General features: G+C 38.3%; 1 protein-coding gene and 1 long non-coding RNA gene across 3 annotated transcripts in view; one reads left to right on the forward strand and one right to left on the reverse strand.

Moving 5' to 3' along the window:
* The window catches only part of LOC107221592 (lachesin), a 106,140-nt gene that overhangs the window by 58,425 nt on the left and 23,379 nt on the right, over window positions 1-24,336 (reverse strand). The window lies entirely within an intron of this gene.
* Window positions 1-24,336, forward strand: part of LOC124293977 — a 97,633-nt gene that overhangs the window by 49,920 nt on the left and 23,377 nt on the right. Inside the window, exons 2-5 of the long non-coding RNA XR_006903841.1 lie at window positions 11,893-12,002; window positions 15,939-16,094; window positions 16,224-18,265; window positions 21,901-22,069. This is a non-coding gene — a long non-coding RNA (uncharacterized LOC124293977). The remainder of the gene's footprint in view (window positions 1-11,892; window positions 12,003-15,938; window positions 16,095-16,223; window positions 18,266-21,900; window positions 22,070-24,336) is intronic.

A 24,336-nucleotide genomic window follows, 5' to 3' on the forward strand; every position in this document is an offset into this window, starting at 1 on the left:
TGAATTGTCAAGCTTTTTTTTTTTTTTTAATTGTTTTTTAGGAACTATTAAACTGTTTTTCTCTGTTCTCGTACACGTGATTTTTGGAGTTAAGTATCCTCGTTTATACTGTATTTTCGCAATATTGTTTTTCTTTCTCTTCCCGTCCAGATACCATTTTCGGATTCTTTCTCGTACCTTTGTACGTAAGGAATCGACATTTTTTGTAACAATCCAGAATCTCTAATTCTATTCCGCGTTTTCGTTGTTCAATTTTTTGATCACCGTTTCTCTTTTCGTTATTCAGCCTGCGAAGTTTGAAATATTTACCTTAATTTACATCGCTGTGGTTTCTTCTTTTTTTTTTCTCTTCACTTTTTTATCTTTATTTTTTTCGCATGTTTGTTCGACAATCATCGTCACAAGTGAAAAGTGGGCGCGGACGCAAATGTTGAAAAACCTGTACCTACATAATGCGTACATGTACGAGTAGCAAGGAGTGAAGTACAGTCGGTCGCAAGTCCAAGAGATCGGTGACGTAATATTATCGCACACCTCAATATCGCAACACATGAGCGGTACGACCTCCCCTCTCACCAACGATGCGGCACAGCTGAGGGTAAACACCTCCGACCACCTTCCGACGTCCCGATACCTCGATACCTGTCGTCGAGGAAGAAGAAAAACAAGCGGCGAGGGATTATCCCCGCCTACCCGTAGACCAGACCTACGCGACCTGCTGGTCCAATTAGAATAACGCAAATTTGAGGAAGAATCACGTGACAGCAGCGCGACGAAAATCCGGATCATCGCTCGTCTCGACACTCTACGTTCAGTTTTCACTCTAAGACGTGCTATCGCTATATCGTACCGCTATTACTATCTCTTGTATCTCTCGTATCGTAGATTCAGTTTCTCGCTTTTGTGACCGCATCTTCGGTGCCTTCTCTATCTTCTTTTTTACGTAAGTGAGGTTCCTTTTCTATTTTGTGAAGCCACGAGATTACTTGCAATATATCGAGTCTTTATCTCTCTCTTTCTCTCTATCTCGCAGTTGGTCTGCCTGAGCCACCTGGGCTCGTACCTTATTCTCTATTATCTCTTGTCTTGTCCCTTTCTATTCCTTATTGCAAGTAACTTCGCGACTGGTTGACTATTACTTACGCATTGTTAGTGACTATCGCTTTATTTCGTTATCTTTCTCTTCTAGAATACCTAAATGTCTAATATCGCTGTACAGCAGCGTGTTCCGTTAAACGATCAATTTTTATCTTAGTTATTGAGCATTACTCTTTCGCTATACTTTCTTTGATTAATTCATAAGTGTTTCTTTACCCATTACCTTCGATTGATTTATCTCAGTGAGTGTACCGCGTGAGCGATCTTACATCGCCGCGTAGTCCCGCTCGTCGTTCGTTTGACATTGGAGTATTGCGCCGTATCGCGTAACATCTTTTTCATTATTTTCTCGCTAATATCGCTGATCGTAGTTGTCCGTAGTCTCTTTGGTTTGTCGTATGTTGCCTATTAATTCTCTTGAATATTATTTGTCTTAATCCCGAAGTTATCTTTTATCGTACCGAATATTACCGTTCTTTCTTCTCGCACTTACCGCAAACTAGAGACTACGTATTATCTGTTAGTATCTATATTTTGTAATAATTTTCTACTTGACCTGTTTCCTTGAATTTACCTCGTAATTCATAATTCCCTGTCTTTGCATATTTCTGATAATTCTGGTAATGTGATAACTATTACAATTTTTGTATCTCGCATGTGTCTTGTAATCGCTTCTCATATTTTATGGTTTACCTGATCCGTATATCTTTTTCTGTTCTGCATATTCATTATAAAACCGTAATAATTATTACCTCGAATCATAGTATCGCGAGCCTACGCATATCTCGCGCTTATTCGGAAAACGTTCCGTTATTTGTTAAATCTCTCGCTTAACTTTTCTCTGGCTGTAAATTAATTATCGCATCTATCTTAATCGTATCTCAACTCTTCAGTAGTTTACTTGTTATTAAAATTTATCGCTTCTTAATCAACGTATTCGATACTATTTCTGCTTCACCTGTTTCTTATTTTATCTATTGGATTCAACCCCTCCCCTCTACCATTATCTTGTCTATACTGAGCAAGCTGTGCAAAACCGTCGTAGAACCTGACCTTACCTTTACCTATATCTTTTTCTCTAATTATCTATTTTCTGACGCATGTGCGTCTGGCGCCCAACCATCACATCTTTCTCTTTTCTTATCTCTCTATATCTAATTATTCAGGTTAGTGACTGCGCCGTGGGGTAACCGATCATATTATTTTATAACCCTCGAAAAATCGCGTTACAGCACATACAAATTCTTGTGTATTACGAGAATGTAGTATAGATGTATGTATGTGTAAGTATGCACCCACCGACGATTGCTTCTCAAAGGCTTCTGCTGCGGCCTTGCGGGAGAATTTTACGGTTGAGTGGCGGGGACATTCGTTGATTATTATACTCGAATGGATATGTATTTATACATACACACACCTATATACAATTAGATATACCTTGAACGTATGTACTCGGGGACTAATGAATTCGGTTATTTGACGAAATGAGTTTTCCTGTATTCGTGGTTATAACGAACACTCGAGTTTATTAAAATTCCAAAAATTCGACCAAAAACGTGTAACGTTCGATTTGACGATTTTTAACAGTAATTCGACGATGTTTCTATAATTGTGAATAATATAATGTAGTGAAGAAAAGAATGAGAGAAACAAAAGAAACTTCAATGAACATAATCGGTTACATCTAAAAGAACAGGCTAGCGAAACAGTTTTTTCATTATACTTTTCATCATCCCGTTCTTTCACTGCAGGTCTCAAGTGCGAAGAAAAAAAAAAAATAGCATCTAATTCGAATTTCAAATTACAAAATCAGATTCGTGACTAACGATTTAAAAGCCCTCATGTGGCATTTTACATGAAAATATGATGAATTTGTTTTTTTTTTTTTTATTTTGAACCACTACAAATTTTTTAAATCTGACCTAGAATTCGTTATCGGTGACCCAACAAACTTCCGTCCACTAATTTCTACCAAAATCGGAATATTTTTAGATTTTTTTCTACCATATTGGTTCGCCAATTTGGCTGACTTCAGATTCGTCATCAGCCACTCATAAGCCGACGATTACCAATTTTTGTAAAAATCCAAACGTTTTTAGTTTTTTTTTTTTCCAATCTATTGAATTCGCCAAATTTAAAGTTCCCAAATCTGACCCTAGATTCGTGATATTCGACCCAAAAAAACCTCACTGTAACAATTTTCATTTAAATCCATTCATCCATTCTCTTGATATCATTAATTTTATCTGATTTTTTGTAACTTTGTTACTTAAATAATTGAGAAAGTACTCAACCGATCAAAGCCAAAATCTAACAAGTTCTAATTTCGAAAAAGCCGCGTCGATTGAAACAAAAATCACTGAAAAATCCGGCATCTCGTTCTCGAGATATCGTCGAGTAACAAAATTGATCACACACATGCATGCATGTGACATACATCGGCACAAACATCCATCAAAAAGCGGTCGGAGGTGATTCTCCAGATCTCGAAACGTCGACACCTGGTGAAAAGCCAACTTTTCATTCTCAGGACGAATACGATAACTTTCTTTTCTCTCCGAAAACAGGGAAACGGGAAGTTAAAAACATCTAATCCAAGTTCTCGCGCCGATTCTCGAAACCTCTTCTTTCCGCCCGTCCGTCTGTCCATCGGCCTATAGAGCCCTGTAATGTTAATTTGGAGGGAAAGGCGGCTGAGGCTGGTTTAAGTGAAGAGTTTCAAAGCAGTTCTCTCTCCTCTCCTTCCATCAGGCGGGTGTTGTATCAGCGTGACGACAGCGCGGCAGCTTCTCTCTCCGCGGAGTTTCTCGGTCTGAGCGATAGAAACGCGGGGGTGGCTTTAGGGTGGAAAAGCGGCGAGGAACCGGTTCTGCAACAGCTGTCAGATACTCCCATGCATTTATACAAATATAATGGCTCTCAGCGCTCAGCTTCACCGGCTCCAAAAGCTTCCCACTTTCCGAGCGCCGGGCGAATCCGGCATCGCCCTTCCTCTTGCTCTTATTCTTATTCTTCTTCATCATCCTCTCTACTCCCTCGCTCAAAATCTACTGTCAAGACGAATGCCGAGGACTGAGAAACATCTCTCCGGAAAGTAATACGATCCGTTACTACCACTTTCGAATTTTTTTCTCTATAACGGAATTTCAGCGATTTTTTTTCACGCAATTTTTATTCCCTTCCGAAAATGCTCAAGATTGAATCAGAAGTAAAGAATACACTGCGAAACAACGATGTTATAACATTTTTTCCGATCCTCGGTATCAAATTCCTCGAAAATCTACGCCTAATCACGAATTCAATGCATACTTGCCAATTTTAGCTATAAATTAAACAGCGATTTTTTTTTTCTTTGTAATACAAATGGTTCAGCTTTTATATATAGAAATAATCATAGAAAGCCTGATCAATGAAACTTTTACGCAAGATGTTGAATGTAATATTTTTCTGAAAAATTATTAATTCGTCGATTTCTCTTTAATATCTTCTTTTCTTCCGAACGAAAAAAACAAAAAACTTTTCCCAAGCTTATACATAATATATATACACACACCTAATTAGATTTTCGACGAGTATATAAATTGAAAATCTTACGACTAACCGAATGAAATTCTTATATGGAATAACATTTTCACGAGCAATACGATTATATTTAAAGAAAGAAACAAAAAAAAATCAACCTTCAATTTTGCGGAAGCGAAACTTTCTTCCACAGTCGATACATCGTATAAACGGCCTACCGAAAATTAGAGAAAAAAAAATTGAAATAAAGCGTTCCGAAAAGCGAACAAATTGCTGGGGAAATTTTGTGGGAGGTGAAATTTCTGCAGATACTTTTGGCGAGAGGCGTCGGTGGCCAGAAGGTGGAAAATATTTCTCTCGCTGGGGGGTCTCGGAAGCGTGTCTGCAACGCTCTGCGGGATCGTCTGGAGACCCCGCGGAAACTTTCTCACTAAATAAAAACTCGCGAAATTTCTGCGCAATAAGTTTTGCCCACCCCTTATACTCCGCACGTACGTAGCGTTCCGCGATCTTTTCGCCTCTGTTTGCGGATTCTACAGTGTGGAAAATTTCTCTCTTATATATATATATAGATATATATATATACAGATACAAGATGCGCTCTATGTACCGTTTCAGCCCCCGTCATCAATCTGATTCCTGCAGAATTTTTCGCTGCGACGTTTTCTGCTTTTCCTTTTCTCCTGCTCTTTCGAATTTTTATTACAGAATAAAATAATGTAATTTTCTTGCAGTTTTGTCTCATACTATTCAAATTGTTTTCTGTTTTTATTTAACGTTTGCAAACTTCTCGACGCAGGGATATTGAATTGAATTTTCGCGAACAATTGATTGAGAATTCATTTTTTATTGTCAAGGGAGATGATCGTTGCCGGAAAATCGATACGTTTTTATTAATTTCATTAAGATATCGCTCCGCATCGAGTATTTATCATAGTTTTATATTGACGAGCTACGAATATTCATTTGAAAATATAAAACAAAAAATACGGATATTATTAACAGAAGCTTAACGATCGATGCTTTATTTCAAATTGCTTTAAGATGGTTTTAAAAAATCTGGTAAATTCATATGACTTCACTCTTCGATAGCTCGTTTCACACGAAACACCATTTTCCACGAATTCACTAAAACAGATTTTCCTTTGAAAAATTGCTAAAAATTATCCATCGCACAATATGTCTAGGAGTAAAATTTTGAAAAAAGAATATCGAGCCGATTTCTTCCGGTATAAATGAAAAAAAAAGAAGTATTTTGCGTTGGCGCGAGGAAAAAATGTATCGCACGGGGGAGGAGAGCTAATGTTTCGTATCTGCACGCTGGGATTAATTTTCGTCCGTTTTTTGGGAGGGTGTATAAGTGAATCTCGACAGGTGGTAAATTATGGGAAGGATTTCTACTGACACCTCGGAGAACGTGCGAGAGCAACAGCGAGGCGACGAGAATACCCCGCGGAATCCGAACGTCCAGGGGGATGAGAAGGGGAAGGGAAAGGGAGAGTTTTAGGGGGGGGAAAAAAGGACCCGAAAGTGAGACGCGTGCATACGTTGTATAAATTATATATACGCGTGTGCGAGATGATATTTATTGTTGTTACTGTTGCTAATATTATTATTCTTCAGTCTTATTTTTCAACTCTGTCTCTTTCCTTCTTTCCTCCTCGGCAAATTGGAGTGAAAAAAATTACGATCGTTATTTTTCTCGACGCGAAACCCTCAGGAATTTTCGTTTTTATTTGTTTACCGCGCTTTTACTTGAATTTGTATCTACTTTTCTTTATTTGTTTCCACTCTCTCTCTCTCTCTTTTTTTTTTTTTTATTCGAGCTGCTTCTATGAATTATTAACAGATTCTTTTCTTTAAGAGCATGAAAATTCCCAATTTATGTGTAACAGACGCGTTTTTACATGCACACGTATGTATGATTCTTTAATTCTTATATGTGTATGAGGAGAAAAAATACGTGAGACTTGATGACAAATTGAATCCGTTTTCACGTCAGAAAAAATACGTGATATCATGATTTTTGCGTTCTTCATTGTACTAATGCCACCTATTTTTTTGCACTCGTTTCCGTTTTTTTCTTTGTCTTGCGATTTTCTCTCGGGATTGGATAAGTTTTATTCAACGTCTATACAAAATCACCAAACAGTCCGAAAACATAACTGATTGCAGCTTGAAATTCTAAAAATTACGAATTTCTTACGCGATTTTATCATGTGTGTGCAATTGATGAGAATATGAGAAATATAAAAAGATTAAAAACATGTAAAACCGCAAAAAATGATGAAATCGAGGTTTCGAACGTGAGTCGAGTTGTGTTTTTGCGATTACCTACCTGAAATTATTTTTTCACATCAATCGCGAGGGCTGACATTTTAGTCAAATTATACACTATAATTCGCCTAATGGAGATACTCAAATTAATTGCGTCGCATTGCGCAGAATCATGAAGCGTCGCTTCTTCTCGCACTCAGGAAAGTACAATGGCAGCGACTTTAGCTTCAGTGCGAAGATTGCAGACATGCACTTTGTACGCAATGCCCAGGAATTGCAGAGGAAAACTTTTCATCATACATATTATTCTTCTATTGAGCTGCGCGACTTTGATGCGAATAAAAGGTGAAAAAAAAGGATGAGATGAAAATGAAGAATAAATTTTGAAAAAAATTTAAGGGGTTAAGGAAGAGGAAAGAAAGATCTGCAGAGAAAACGCTTCATCCGCCTTGATGATACAGTCCGGAAACTCTTTCGACTAATGGGATTGAAGTTAAAGCGTGTTTCTAACTAACGGGAACTTGGATCGTCAATTATTAAACGAGTTGAAAAAGATCTTGTCTAAAGAATTTGATCCTGCCCTTAATGATTTCAATTCAATTTTGCGTATTGGAAATGGCTACAGAGAATTACCGTGATTCTTAGATTTTTATGTATCTCGTATTCGAGAAAAACACACCATCATACAGGATTGATAAATAATTACGTATACATATACATTTATAATAAATAAACAGGAACTGACCCATTGGAAATTTTCGGAACGTTTTTGATTGAAGAAATATTTTAAGATCAGGGGAAAATGAATTGAAGAAGGAGAAAAAAAATGAGGAGAATTAAAATCGTGAGTGAAAAAATTTTCGTTTCACAGCGCGACGATTAGCCGGCAGATTTTGAACGAGGGGTGATAAAATATTGGCCAATCTTGCGGCACTTGTCGGTTAATTTGGTAGGGCGATACTAAACGAGGGTTATAAATACGAATTTGACACGACGACCCTGCCGGGGTGTTTAATCCAACGATCTTAATCTACTTAGGTCAGAATTTCGTCGGATGGTTAAATATATGTAAATTTGTGCCGGGCATACGGATATATCTTCAAGTTTCCGTTGCGAATTCTGTACATTGGTCGAATTATCTCTTGAAGGTGAGAATTTCATTTTTACTTGGATTCGTCGAAGTTGCCTGATAATTATTCTACACCTCAATCGCTATATCAATCGAAACCGTCGGTTTATCGATCTATCGGAAAAGGCGATTGATTGATTGATAAAAACTATAATCAAAAAAAAAAATTCAATCAATCGATTAATCGATTAATCGCACATCACTAGTCCAAAGATTCTAAACATATTAAAACTTCACTTTACGAAGTAAGATTAAAAAATATCAGATGTGAGAAACGAATTTTAGGATATCCTTTTCAGTTTCATTTCCACGAATAATGTGACGATTCGCAAAGATCTTTGGAGAAATGTTTCCCCACTCCTCTTAAGAAAATAAAATAAATGAAATTCACATTCGAACATTTGCTTGCAAAGCTGTATTATGCGAAGATAGCCGAGGGTTGGATTTCGAGGGGGATGAAGGGGTTAGTTGAAAACCGTGTGTGAAAATATTGCGCAAACCTGGTAGGTACGCGATTCGACTCTGGGCTCTACGTACATATATGTACGTATATAGATACAGTTAATGGAAAATCGCTACACAAAGCTCTGGCTACATCCGGTTTGGCGCAGATGTTCTTTTAGCTTCCATACGCTGGCCAAGTGCAGCAATGCGCTGCGCTACTTTAACCATAGCATCCGATCTGATAGAAGCACCCAAATACACGCGCAAGTTTCATCTTCGTTATTGATTTTTTTTTTTCTTTTTTTTTTACCCTTATCTTCCATCGATCGTTTTTCTCTCATTTGTTTATTTTCATATCTTAGATCGACAATATATGTAAAGACGACGGGAAATTCCCGATCAACGCACTCGAGTGTCGACGAAATTAATTACCGTTGAAATTTTGCAAAAAAATTTTGCAACTCTTACCCATTGTTTTCTAGTTTTTTTTATTTTATTTTTTCGTCTTCTTTTGTTATCGTTACTGCAAATTGGTGAAAGAAGAAGATGGAAGAAAATAACAACGAGTCTTGCATTCTTTAGATCGAAATATTAATCTTCGAACTTGCGATTTAACATTAGGTGTGAAAGTTCCCCGAAAATGCTTATCTTACGTTATTCGGATCGATGTTAGGAAATTTTGTTATCAAAAACCATTTTCCTTTAATACAATACACATAATTTCTCGATCCCGAGCAACTTCGACTGGCAATTTTCGCCTGAAAAAAGTTCTATCGCATTGCGATAAGTTACGGATGAAATTGGGGTTGGAAATGTGCTTGTGTAGTAAGGATTTTATACGCACATGTACGTTACACGTGTATATTATACATACATATATATTCCCAACGGCATATTTCGTCACGTCTGCAGTAACCGAATTCTGAGACAACTTTTTCTTTACATACATATGTATAATGTATGTAACATATAACCCTGATGTAACCATCGGCCACTTTAATTTCATACCGTGAAAGAACGGAAAGTCGAAAACCCGATGGGAGGAGGAAAAGAATAAAACGAATGAACGAAAGGAAAAAGTTTTGCCCCGGGTTGCGTCGACATTATTGATATAATATCAGGCATTTAATACAGAAAATGTTCGCAATTTACTTTTATTCCACACGTAAACGAGAGGTGTGTAAAAAATGTCTTCTCTTTCACGAGCACGATTTGAAACGATAGAATTAATTCACATCGCGATTGCGAAAATACCGTGTCTCGTTTAAATTCTAATTACCGTACGAGAAAAGAAGCGTTTGTCATTGAATCTTGTTTTTTCTGTTCCTATTTGTACGTGCATTTTTTTTTTTTTTTTTTTAGAATTTCGTACCTATATCTAGTATAAAGTTGCGAGGGAATCGAAGTGTGATGAAAAATTGTATTTTTGCTCTCTGGATTTAGCGTTGAAGGGGTCAACGATGTGCGAAAATTTTACAGGGTTAGTTGTTATTGTATTACTTAATTAATCGAGAAGCTCGAAACTTTACTTCCGCTTGTACATAATAATATACCGCAGAGTTTCAGGAACGGATCGCGCGGTTATCGCGTTGAACGTTCAAAATCCCGTCGAACTGCTTTTACACGTGTATGTGTAGATACTCGGTATATAAAGTGCGGCGGGTCGATATTCGTAGACTTGGTGATATACATGAATACTAGAGACTTTAAGAAGTAGTTAAACTTTTATGCCCGCCAAGCCGCGCACCTTGCACCGATATTCCAGACCTATTACTGTATCTGTATAGGCGTTATTATACTTGAACGCGGGGATACGATCTCGTTTTTTCCCAAACTTAATTAGAAGAAAAAGTTTAGTGTAAAAAAGAATCGCGTGAGAGAGAGAGAGAGTGAGGCGGAGAGTGAAAGAAAAAGCTCCAAGAGAGTTTGGAGAACGCTTTTCATCGCCGAGCTCTGTCGGGCGTAAAAATTTAACCGCGGTATCATTTTTTTCTTTTACTTCTTCCAACTATCTTTTACCCTAGTGTTTTTTGATCATGCCATGTACCCACCTTGTTCGATTCGTCAAGTTGTAATGATATTAGATTAATTTTGTTCTTACGTCAATTATGTTACGTAAAAATTTTCTCTTACGGCTATAGGAAAATTTTAAAACGTAGAAGGCTCAAGATAAGTGGATGAGAATCTTGAAATCGAAACTGTAAAAAAAATAAACGTATATGTAATATAATGATATGACTTGGCGAATATTTTTGATAATTTTACACCTCGACTCACTTAAGGATAATTGGTTTCAGGATTTGCTTCTTCTTTCCATGATTTTTAACGATATCACATGTTCAACGACGTTTTTTTTTTATTTTTGTTGCACAAAATTAATACGAACATCCGCGGTCTTTGAAACAAAAGATCTTAACAAACTTCGAAACAACCTGAAAAGACGTATAAGAGATGAACAAAAAAACTTTCACTCGTAAGAAATTTTTTAACGACGCAACATATAACGGATCTTCAAATTTTCGCCACCTTCTCGTTTACGGAAAAGTTTTTTTTTGATTAATTTTAATTGATAAAACGAAAAGTCTTATGCAAGTGTGTATAATAATAAGATAGCAATAACGATTCTTGTTAGTTCGTTTTCAACATTATTATTGTACAATTGTATGTTATTCAAAGTCGAGTAAAAAACAGTTACAGAAATATGGGACCCTATGAAGCCGAAATACCATCAGAGCTTTCGACAATAGTACGATAATAACAATCACGATCGTAAGATTAATAATAATAATAATAATAATGATGATGATAGTAATAATAATGAGAATAATAATGATATCAAGATAACCTCACCAAGAAAATTGAGGGAGAAAAAACGATTTGAAAAATAAAAGAAAAAACCTAGTGTATAGAAGCGATCCGCCTTTCCGTGATTTAGAACCCCTTGTGCAGATACGAGAGCTTGAATTCCTTTCTTTGAAAAGTCAATCTCCCTTCTAGCCTGCACGTCACTGCTTTTATGCCCACCTTGAAGCTGTAGATATAACCTTTAGCTTAAAAAATACGTTCCCAAAGAAATTTTTAACATTGGGGTGATTTTTTCTTTTCATTAATTTATTTACTTTTTATTATTACCATGTGATATTTATAACGACAGAGTTTGAAGAGTATTCTCTGCAGAATCTTTCGTGTGCTGAATGTTGCTTTCGTTTTTCACTGACGCGAATTATGAAATTTGACACTTTTGTCCAACACATCATTGTTTATATGGTTTATACATTGAGACATCGTTGATATACAGTAAAAGGTTAAATAAACACGGCAGTAGAATTTCTATGCTTGAGTTCCGAATCTCCGTATGATAATTTGTTATTTTCATTGTTATTATACTGATAATCATGATGGTACTTGAAACGTTATTACAGAACTGCACGTGCCTTGATGTTGAAGCCACTTGAGTTTCTGGAGGCCAGCAGCCGTTTGCCACCGCTTCTAATACCGCGGCTGAAAAGCACCCGACGTTATAATATACAAGGTATCTACCTACAAAAGTAATATACAGCTTTGAATTTCGCTTCTAAGCTTGAAGGTATCCAAACCAATCATTTTCCACGTCACTTAAAACCTCTTGGCTTGGAAGGGTATTAATTTTCACGTAAACAGATACTTGATGGGGAAGTAAACCGAGTAATGGAGCCAAAAAAAAAAAGAGAGGGAGAAGATAACGGCGGAGGAAAACAACGTTGAACGCTGGGAAGAACAAAGAGATGAAACGAATGCTTGCTTCATTATCCGTACAACGAATTTCAGCGTGCAAATGAAACCCGTCCCACTTTTTAACTAGTTTCTTACACCCCTGAAACATTGGTTACTTTTTCATCGCATGGTTAAATTATCGTATGATTAAAAATCTTTAACAGATTTTGACATGTCTTTGTTCTTATACAAACGATGTTATTATATAATTATTGCTAATGACCCGTTGTGGAAGATTTATAGACCGGAGGTGTTTAGTTCATCAGAGCGAAATATCAAAAGTTTCCGGTTCAGTCACGGAAGTTCATATAAAAATATGAAAATCTTGAAAAATGACATTTCTTTTCGGTAAAACGAGAGATTCTCTATTTACTTTGATTGTAACCCTCTATTCCAGATGTGTAAAAAATATTGTAAAAATTGATTCACATTGGTAGGCTAAAAAGCAAACGGTTTTGCGGTACGCATTCTTCCCGTACAACCCTTTAATTTTGAAATGCGATCGTTTGAAAAATTTGTATACCAAAAAATGAAAAGTCGGTAGCGATAGAAACGGAGGGTGCAAAAAAGCTACGATAATTCAAAAACATTTCTTACAGCGGGTAGAATAACACAATCAGTCGGTAGGTAAATCAAAGAGGGTGTAGGTTAGGTTGACATTAACTACCCCATTTATACTCCCATAAAAATAAAAAGATGGTGTCAGCGGCGGGATGAATCGACTGTCGCATTTGCAGAAGCCCGCGAGAAGAGAACGCGAAAGAGATGGAGGAAAAAAACCCACTTACGGCTGCAGGGGAAACGCATAATTGAACGGATCAGAGGGATGATGATAAGCCAAACCGTAGAGGAATACCGAAATCTCCGCGGCCAAGGGGGCTGACCTGAATTCTCTACGGTGGCTGCCGGTGCCTACGTTTAATTGAAAATTGGACGAAACGTTGTTTCCGCTGTTGCGTCTGCCCGAATATCTCTGACTGCACGTATTGTACACGGTGCATGGCGGGTACACGCGGCTAGCTTAATTCCGTTGCAGCGTCGCCAACATACCAGACGAGTGTTTCTTTAGATGGCGCGAAAACGATTCTTTAGACGTTTTATTCAGATGGCACGACAATAATTCTTTAAATTTTTTTATGGGTTCGATATAATCCTTCATATTCCTTATTTTCAAGAGTAATGTTTGGCGGTATTGAAACTCGTTTAGTATAGGAATCGATATTATATTTTATTCTTTCACTTTGTAGCATGGACATTTTTGGTAGAGAAAAAATTATGTTACGATTTCACAGAAAATTTATGGAGATTTTGTTATAAGTCTTAAGATTTGGTCAGAGATTTTCCGATGTTCTTCGTATTCCGGCCTAAGCAAGAATATTTTTTAACAAGAAAATAATTTAGCTTTTTTCACTTTGAAAGGACTCTAATCTCTTCATTGTCAGATCGGAAGATATTTCTTTAAGGTTGCCTACGCTGCTCCGCTAAAGCTATCGCAGTTGAAAATAATCCCTAGAATTAAATGTGGTTTCTAATTATTCCTTAAATCGTTTGACAATTGTTGAAACCACGCTATCCATTTGCCTTTTCTTTATAAAAATTGGAGGTCTCATTGTTGGGTTAGTTTTTTGGAACGACGTTGCTCTTTTGAACAATAAATCGGCTCAGTGGCTGCTTGGTAAAAGTTGTCGAGTATACTTTCCTCTGTTTGGAAGCATTCAATACGAGAAAAGCTCAACGATGTATACAATTGTCTGTATTCGAGTCGATACCAGCGAACGCCGTGACGGGATTGAATAAATTTGAACGGTTGTAGGTCATTTCGATTCAATGTTGGTAGAAGTGCAGCAACAACAACGTTTTGTGCCAGAGGTGAATTCCTTCATCCAAGCTGAAAACTCCCCCATCAAATTGAAGCTCGAATTTCCTCGATTCATGTCCCCGTATAATATGATAAAATCCAATTTAACAATATTTCCCGAACTTTACCGCAATCCTGATTAAATTGTTGTCATGTCGGTAAATAAAGAAAATAAACACTCAGTTTTCGAGAAGGGAAAACGGTCCGGCAATATCTCTCCGCGTGATTGCCTCGTCACTTTTTTTTTCACCCACTCCGATTCCTTAGCAACGACTCGGTAATACGGTGTATGTAATCATTTCGTCCATCCATGGCTTCGCGCCCTCGGGATTATATATATATATATATATGTATATATTTATACATGTATGTACGAAGGTCTCACGACGAGTACAAACTCTGTCAACTTTCCTCGTTTCAGTTTCATCGTTTATTTTAGAAGTGGATTTCTGTACCGAGTTATAATAAATACAAAAATTTTTTGTGCGAACAAACTAATCTATTTAATATCTAGACAAGAGATAAAGTATCAGAAAACTAGCTAAAACATATTAGCGCTGCTCGGTCAAATTTTATTGCACATAACAAACAATGACACGAAATCCGTTCGCTATTTATGGAGATTTTAAAAAACTGTAAAATTTCCATTTTTTTTTTTTTTTTTCTTCTACTCCTCGGCAATCTGGCAAAATCCCAAAGGAATAAAACGTAGAGAATCGTTTGAAAAATTATTGATTCTAAAATGCGGTGATAGCAATTCGAACAGCGTAATTTGAACGGTGACAAAAACTGATGATGTTTTTAATTATACAGTGAGTAATTGAAGTTTGTAAATGTATTCGTTCAAGCTACGTGTAACGAATGATGGTGAAAAAAAACTGGATTCATTAAATATTCGAATAATTAAAACATGCCCGTTTCATTTGTTATGTTCACACGATCACGCGTGAAGTGACATAACACGGATCGTATACCTGCAGGTGGTGCGAGGATATAAACCGTGCGTCAAAAATTTCCCCAATCTAGCGCATTAAACGGTTTGCAGTAGGTATAAAAATTGAATTTACAGCGAGCGAAACGGTGGGATTAAAAGAGATGAAGAGAGGAATAAAAAAGAAGGGCGAAAGGGATAAATGAGTGGCCAAATTGATGAGAGAGGCGGTGGATAAACACGTGGCTTTACTGTGTCGTGCGAAAGCTTTGGGGGAAAAAAGCGCGGTGACACCTGGTGCGGCATAAAATGATGTGTAATGAATAGATTGCGCCCCTCGTGCTTCGCCGAACCATAACAAAAATAAATAAAGCAATGACAAAGTAAAAGCTGAAAAAGCAAAACGCCTCGGTGTGATAAAAAATTTTTGTTTGTAAAGCTGTCGTAGGAACCGGACTAAGGTTGGCTGTATATACGTGTTTTAGGTGAGGTTTCGTGACGCGGTGAAGAAAATTAGCGAAGATCATCAAACGGGAATGGCAATAAGTACTAAACGCTCGTGGAATGTGGAGAGAAATCCATCACGACCGATATGTTTTTTTTTTTTTTTTTTTTTATCACACAGTTGAAAATAGGAATCAGTCAGGAGAATACAGCAAACTAGATATCGAATTTTATTGATTTATTAATATCGCAATTGGACAGCATGCGTTACAAGTGTTCGTTATACCCTTCATTGGCGGTAAATTCTGCCAGAGATTAGAAGAGTTATTAATTGAAAGCTCTACAGTGCTTGCAGAAGCTCGTTTCCCCGATATTTCACTTCGAAAATTGAATGGATGAGCCCTTTGATGCCTCGGAAAGTTTATAAATTTACCCTCTGATCATGATTGACTTTTCATAAACAGCCCTTGTATGTGCTTCAGGTACTTAAGATCCAGTTAAAACCTTGATTGGAAAAGGAGATGAGAAGAGCATGTCTGAGAAGCTGGATCGGAAGCAGAATCGAATTTCGACGTTCGGTACAAGTTCTGATTCAGTTCAAGTTTCGACTCAACGATGTGGATTAAACACACTAATTGGTAAGCTTCAGATTGAATTCTTAGTTGGAATTGAGGAACAAGGTATTCCGTCGATCACATGCATAAATGCAGTTCAAGTCAGGATCCTGGCAAATTGAAAATCATTTTCGAAATAATCAATTGGTAAAGTTTGACTCGACTTCAAGCCTTTACCAAAAGTGTTTTCAGTCACTGGAAAGCGACACTTTTGCATTGGCGAAATCCGAGTCTAGCAGATACTCGAGGGAACCGCGAGGAACGGACTGAAAGGGATGCAGACGAGAAGACAGAAGTGGCGTAAGCACAAAAAGGGGCGAGGAGGACGCGGGGGAAGTCAACGTTACCTCCGACACACAATGGCGTAGAGTCAACGAGCTGGAAGCAGAGCCTGTGCAGTAACTAGGAACGACCTCAGAGTGGTATTAAATATGCAGGTAAAAGAGTACCACGTATGCTTTGGAGCCCGTGGTGTTGGAGTGGTGGAGGTAGATCGGCGCCAGCTCTGATTTGATGAAACGATTCCAAGCCCGTGGAGTTGGACTCGACAGAGAAGCTGCATCGTGCTCTCGGCACTGCTGAGCGACAAAGCTTGTGAAAAAAATTGTCCATTATCGTTTTAAAAACTGACGTTTCGTTAGCCGACCAACTAACGAGGATTTTTCGTTTTGTTCACCTTCCAACAAAGACAGAGCTATCGAGGTGGATGAACCTGGATTTTGGGGGAGGGGAAATGCCTAGACGTCATCTCCGACTGGGATGATAATGTCTGAGGGAAATGCCTGGCTCGTACTGTCCGCTCTGTGGAAGTTGATCCGGCTGGGTTTCCAAGTTTCATCTCGTTACCGCGATGTTCCACTTGCTCGGTATAAAGTACCGGATTCAATTTATTGAAGTCTGCTCTACTGCTGCTGCTGCTGCTGCTGCCGCTGCTATATACTCTGCGAGAAAAAGACCGTCGGTCGCACACTCTTGCCGAACAAGAGACGGCCAGAGTGAAATGCGCCTCTTCTATTCCGATTGAATTTTATGAAGAAATCGGTGAAAAGGGGCCAACCGAACCGAGGGTCTTTTAGGCTTTTCGGTCCTTCCAGGAGGAACTCGGATTTGGCAAGCTCTGATACCTTCTCACTGTTTTCAGGCTCTCCAGGTCCTTTCCATTGTAAAAACAAGTGCGGTCTTGACATTTATAGACTATAACTTGGTTTCGATAAGACACTGCCTGATTTTTGATTTCCGTTATGACCATGAAAATTGCTCTATATTAATCATCACATTTGCCAATTTTTGCCAATTTTTCATCGTCGAAAACGTTGGATTGAGACAAGATTTTAAAATCAATCACAAAATTGTTTTTCACGTAGTTTCAGAAACTGATATATACATCATTGCGAGTGTTTTAGAGAAATTTTTAACCTATACATTCGTGAGGACGGTTCTCGAACTTTGGTGTGAGTACAACTTACTATCATCGAAACACATTTCTATGAATTTTCACAAAATATTAGATCACATCGAAGGTCGTAACAAGGTTTTGTACCACAAATTTCATACGGAAAACTGAGCTGATTTCAATGAAAATTGGACAGTCCTCTCCGGACCATTTTCACAGAGACAAGTTTCAGCAACTTTTTTAATCTATTTCCATTTTCGGTTTTCAAAAATACTCAACGAACTTTAAAAGCCAATCTTCTATCAAGCAAAGCTTTCGTCTAACTCGCTATGTGAGACTCTGTTTCAGGTGGTTCCGAGGGAAACATCGAAAATTACCGTCATGCGGCACGATGCCGGTTTGTATCACGGGGAAAAAATCCTTAGGGTACAACACACGCAGAGAATCGGAGAGAGTAGCTGAGGGCTCAACTGGAACGAGCTTGCAGAGCTGTAAGCATCCATCGCGGCTACTTTCCTGCAGGCGGATGGAAGTACATTCGCATCGTTGGGATCAGAAGTGACCCGAGAAGTCGCTGGATCCGGCACTCTCGAATTGCTTAATTTCTTCCAATTCTACTCAGATCGTTCTCGGCCCCCAGGAGACTCGGAGCCCTGCAATTACACCTTACACGCACCGAAGAGATGAGCTTGTCGCAGGCTGAGATACGCGGGTTCACTGCTTAAAGGAGACGGAATCGAGCAGGAGAGGCAAGAGAACGGGAAAAGGACTCTGGTTCTAACAGCCGACTTCAGATTTCAAGGTGAGGTTCCGTTTTTGGTACAGAGAAAACTGTTATAGTCACAAGGATGAAATGGAATCTTGCAATTGCAATTTTTATTTAGTTTATTCAATTGACAAACACAATAAATTTATCGCACAATTTAGTGAATGCAAATTATTTTTTTGTGTTTTCCCTATAAATTATAGTGACGTCAAAAATTTTCATTGTGAATTTAAGACAAATACGCCGCTGTAACGAATTTGTAATTTACAAACTTATTTTGTAAATTGCCAACTCTTTTGTACAGTAAATTTGTGGTAAATTCATAATCATTTTTAACAGTGTATAAATAACGAAACAGCTCATTGGGGAACTTCAAATGTGCTTATACAGTTTTTGGAAGACTCTCAAAGAGCTTGTGTCGCCTTCTGAGCTTTGAAATATCTGTCGAAATGTTATCACCCGTAATTTTAAAATGCACTTTATCAAAACGCTGGGGAAATAATCCAAACATGCGAGCCACGCGACATCGCCTTAACAGATCACTTAGACAGCGCTGAGCAGAAGCTTTTTTGTTTACGATTTCAGTTCGCGATGTTAGATCATATTGGAAACTTTCGCGGTCGTTGGAAGACTGCGGAACGCTATACGGAAAAGTTAACCGCTAGAATGGAAAAATAATAAAAGCGTGACATCCTGAATAAATGCATTTCGAGGTTGAGTATAAGGAGGATCTCCGATATGAGGAGAAGAAGGATCCCGACGATGCGATAAAGTTTCTCTCTCTCCCACTCTTCTCGGGCATGGATATTTTCTCGCTCCGAATCTCTCCGCAGTTTCATTAGCTATAGATCGCGTCGAGAATGCGAGGATAACTCCTTACGGCGGTGCTTAGTTTCAGGAAAGACGGTGCCGAGCGTATGGGCCGATATTGATACGATCAGAACTTGGCCTCGGTTTGATGAGCCATGAAACGACCTACGACCTTCTCACCTCGGATCATTTAACTGCAATGCGCGAAGATTTACTGCACTTTAATCGGTCCCACTCGCTGCCAGAATCGCACCCTTATGCGCTCGGAACGCGGAAACGAAGTGTAATAATGGTCCTACTTTTTTGTTAGCAAAAATAAAAATCAACCAGTAACGTGTTTTAATCGGGGACTGTCTGCAATTTTCAACTTTGCGGATAGAACAACGATTTAATGATCGAGATTTGCTGTCCCTCGATTAGAACTAGACACGGTCCGAATTACCTACCCTTCAAACTCTGGAACATGATTGAAACATGGAAAATTAGAATTTGAGATCACTTTGCGCCGAGCTGTTAGATGAGTTTATCATAGTCTGTATCTAGGCGAGAGTGGAATTGCTTTGAGAAACGCGTATAAGGGTAAACCCACCCCCACATATAACGTGGAACCGCTTATTGGGTTTGGTTGCAGGGGGAAGATTCTACAGGAGTAGATGAGCCGTCGGGTGCTGGGGGGTGGTGTCGAAATCAGGGGTGCGCATTGCTGGTCGTGAGGTGCAGGTATACGGGAACGTTAGCTGGCTGTCGCTTTGTAAACAGCTGGCTTAATTACACAGGTGAGACTCGTCTGCAAGGCAAATCGGGAATACAAATGCAGGTTGTAGTTGGACGGTTGCTTACATTAGCCGCGATGTGATGTAAGGCGAGACGAAGCTTCTGCACCATCGTTATACAGAACTACAACCCCATTAATCTAGTCGAGAAACCTTGACATCGGCGAGATCGGCTACCGCGATTAAGAATCGAGCGATAATAAGTTGTTTGCAATAAATTACAAATCACAAATTATACGTGATACGATTTATAATTCGGCCAATTTTGTCGAACCAAAATTTCACTGGTGATTTGTAATCGGACGCGTGATGAAACACAAATCGCATTTTTAATTCTGAAATCAGAAAGGCATGAAATACAGTTTCTTTCAGACTCATTAAGGTACATAGATAGTTATGTACTTTATCCTATCCAATTTGCAATTTACAAACGTAAATTTGTAATATATTTCATCTTCTTTCAGAATAGAATTGTAATTGGAAAATGCAGGTTTAATTTGTAATTCTCATTATCCTGACCGCGAAATACAAAAGTATAATTTTTATTTTGTTTCGCTCTTAAATTACAAAATGTAAATGTGATTTGTAATTTTTCTCGAGTCGATCGCATATTGAAATTTTCCCAACTGGAATTAGGTTCGAGTAGCACTATCCATGCTTCGCGTTTAGTATTTCAGTACTTTTCGAAACGAGTGTAATCCCGTCGTCGGAGTTTTTGCGGAAAAAAAATTGGAGTGGCAACAAAATTGAGAATTGATGTTGGCACAAAAAGCTCGAAAGCCGGAAAGTCGAGATAGGTGGCGTCATTTGTCAGATAACGTCAGATTACCACCTTTTCTGCAACTCGGACGAGCGGCTAACTATAAGAGAGAAGATTTCTTGGCCAGTACGCGATTGTGGCTCAACGTCCTGCAGCTCAGGCGAAACCGTGTAACGTTGCAGGCAACTTGAATGCCCGATTTATGGCCAAAGTAGCGTCATTTGGAAAACTTTTTACGCGTACTGACGGAGGTAGGAGTCGTTTTCCCCTTCCTTCCTTCCTTTCTTCCTTCCTTCTCTTACTCTTTCGTTCTTTCCCCTAACTTATACATATATATATGAATCGATATAAAAGTGGCTCAAACTCTACTGAAAAAGGGCAGCAGTTGAAACCGAAAAGCTGATGACCTACTATTGGCCATCGAAATTCAGCAAATAATCTACACGCACGCGACGTTTCTGTCAACTTGTGTCATTCTTGTTGTAAACCTCGATTATACCTTGAGCTTTTTGTAGCTAGTAAAACCCTGAGAAATTCTTTGTTTCATTTGAATCAAAAACTAAGTTGTAATCGTAAAAATTTGCACGACGTAAGCAGTAAAAAAATTTATATTATAATACATATAATACTGTATTATAAAACATACTTATAATACAAAGTTTCGTAGAAGCTTTCTGTGACCAATGAAAGCTTAGAAAATGTCACATTTTATTTAGACTCGTCACTTTGAGCTTAAATTTTGAAATCTGCAAGACATAAGCAGTGGCAAAAAAAAAAAAATATATATCAGTTAGAGGTGTAGTTAAAATGACTAATATAAAGCTGAGTGAAAGGTTGAAAGAAAGTTTCATTTCATTCGAAGTAAAAACTTTGAGCTGTGATATTGAAATCCGCACCAGATATGAACTAAAAAATAATTAATGTATTTGTCAGGGGCAAAGTAATAATGACGATAAAAAATGCGGGCAAAAGCTTTGATACAGTACAGGGTTGCAAATTTTTTAATGAAAAAGTAATGCGTCAACAATTACTTTTTCAATTCATAATGGAAATAATTTTCATTGCAACATTAAATTAAATGATTTAATGGAAATAATTTCCACTGAAACATGAAATTTAATGTTTTAATGAAAACACTAATGCAATTAAAAAAGTAACGCATACCCTGATACAGTAAAATCCACGAGTAGTGATTTTCCGGTTAATAAGAAGAGTTAGATTTTATTAGCCGAGGCAAGAAGTAAGACATCACATGATACACGTAATACACGTATTAACTTTTAGAAGGTAAATCATAATTCATCGACGGTCTACGTGACCCGTTTCAGCTCCGTAGCTACGCTCAATCATCGCTAGTTCTGGTCTTCGTTAAGCTGAGTTGAGCCGGGTCGCGATTCCGACGCCCAGGACTTTATGAGTTTGCCAACCCGGAGGAGGACATCGGGGTAAAGCTTCGTCACCGAACACCCAGCTACACCTGGCTGACCTCCTCCCCAGGTAATGGGTCTTAGCCTCGCGAGTTCGAGGCACGTGGTAAACGCGTTCGTAATCCCAATTAACTCGAGCCTCCCTCGCTCACTCGTCATCCCCTTCACCTCACCCCCCTCACCCCTCCTTGATAAGTGGGATTCCGATGGCTCATCCCCCCTCCTCCCCCCCCCCCCCCCCCGTTCTGCGACTTGATTCCCCCGGGGTCGGAGTAACGGTAATAAAGATGAAAAGGAAGGAAAAAGAAGATGTCGGATCCCCGAAAGGGAATGGGATACTCGAAAAGTTGGTGTATTCGATGTAGAGGGAAACGAGAGACGGGGGGATCAAATTCTTCGATTATCTTCCTCTTTTCGGACTATACTTTTTTAACGCGAACGGAAATATTATATCCTTCTTTTGTGGTATGGGACTCGATTCGATTGATGGAACGAATCAAATTCAAACAGCCTTCAATGCAATTGCGGTTTTAACTGTTATTCGGTCTTCTCGATCACCTAAATTTAAGGAGATTTAATTGAAAGATAAATGAAACTGCGGCGCGTATCGCAGCGAGGGGTAATGGTCACTTGGTTTTATATTTTATGAACTTGAAAAGTTTTTTTTATCTAAGAGTTGTTGCGATAGGTTTGAATTCAAGAACAATTCGCACCGCGATAATTTTTCGATGAAAAAAAGAAAAAAAAAACAGAATTCTAATTGATTCGGCTATGAATTCGAGATCAATTATTACCGAGATGTTATTTTTTTTTTTTTCTTTTTCGTTGTTACTCAAATTTGACAGATTATATTTATTACTGATTGTGAACAAGATTGCAATTCAATGGAATAACAACTTGAACTCCGATAAGATCGAACCTAGGATGGATTGAATGTGAAATAATTTTGACTCGAATCATAATGAACTCTGCAACGGTATTTGGATTAAAAAATAATTCACATATCGGTGGTCGCGGTGCGTAGATTAAATTTCAATATTTGAGAAAAAAATTTTGAAAAATTTTGAAAAGAAAAATATGCACATGATCCCAAAACCATACACGAAATGTGAATCCATCGAAAGCCGTAGATTTTAACAGCCGCTTTTATTCATTTCCGCAAAATGAAATTTTCGAATTTGCAATTTGATAGTTTTTTTTTTTTTCTTTTTTTTCCCCCGAAGCATCGGCGGAATTCCTCGAGCTTAAAATGCAGAAACTGGGGCGTGTGAAATGAATTGGCGCGAAAGTTATTCCGCATTCAGCTGTCGGGATTACGGTGCAGCTTTCGTCGGACCGATCGCGGGGCGTCTTGAAGGGTTGAGACGGGGTGCAGACTAACCCTGGCAGCCCTTGAGCAGCCGGTAATTGAATCTCGAACGGTTTGCTAGAGCGAGGGAAGCACGCAAGCTGCCTCCACCCCCTCCCCCTCCCACCCCCTCTACTCGCCTCGCCCTTTTGAAGGGGTGAGTTGAGCCAGTCTCACACCTCAGTTCCGAGTTCAAGGGTGTTCTGGGACGTTTATTTACCGAATCTGACGTCACGTAATTCGTTGCTAACGAGAAGTGTCGTTGTACCAACTAACGTTCTAGTGGTTTCCCTGTAACAACTCTTTGCGAACAATTAACCACTGCACCCTGACGGGAAATAATACGTTGCGCAACAAGTGCGCAGAGCGGGTGATTTTTTCACAAATGTATTTATTCGCCCGAAGGAAGCGATGAAAGAAGGTACTCGTGAAAATTCTAAGAGCAATGCAGAAAAAAAGAGAAAAAAAAAAAAAAAAACTTGAGAATTATAAGAAAATTAAAGATGCAAGGAATCGTTCGAAAAATAGAAATGTTCAGAATCATCTCAAAACCAAAAGTTTTCACACTTGGAATAATCTTTGTTTAATTTTTTTTTTTCGTCTATGAATGTTTGTAATACAAAAAATATTTAACAATTGCCATTATTCATATGTTGATGTAACGCTTTTTATATTCATATTATATTGGGTTTTTCTTTTATTATGAAATGAGAAATAATTTTTTAAGCTGTCTCGTTCTCAGTGACAGGCGCCTTGATATTAAACGTAAAACAATTAATTTCGCTCGCCAGTATGCGGAGTAACTACTTTGCGCACAATTTTTCACAGCGTGGGAATAGGGCATTTTGCGCACGCAGTTTGGAAAATGTATGTTTCATTTAGCAAACATGACCAGAGAAGGCTTTCTTCGGTTAAAATGAATAAGGTATCGCTAATTGATGAAACAGATTTTTGATTATCTGCGATTTCTCTTTTGTTCAACGAAGAAA

This window comes from Neodiprion lecontei, chromosome 4 (genome assembly GCF_021901455.1).
Source record: "Neodiprion lecontei isolate iyNeoLeco1 chromosome 4, iyNeoLeco1.1, whole genome shotgun sequence".
Taxonomy (NCBI): domain Eukaryota; kingdom Metazoa; phylum Arthropoda; class Insecta; order Hymenoptera; family Diprionidae; genus Neodiprion; species Neodiprion lecontei.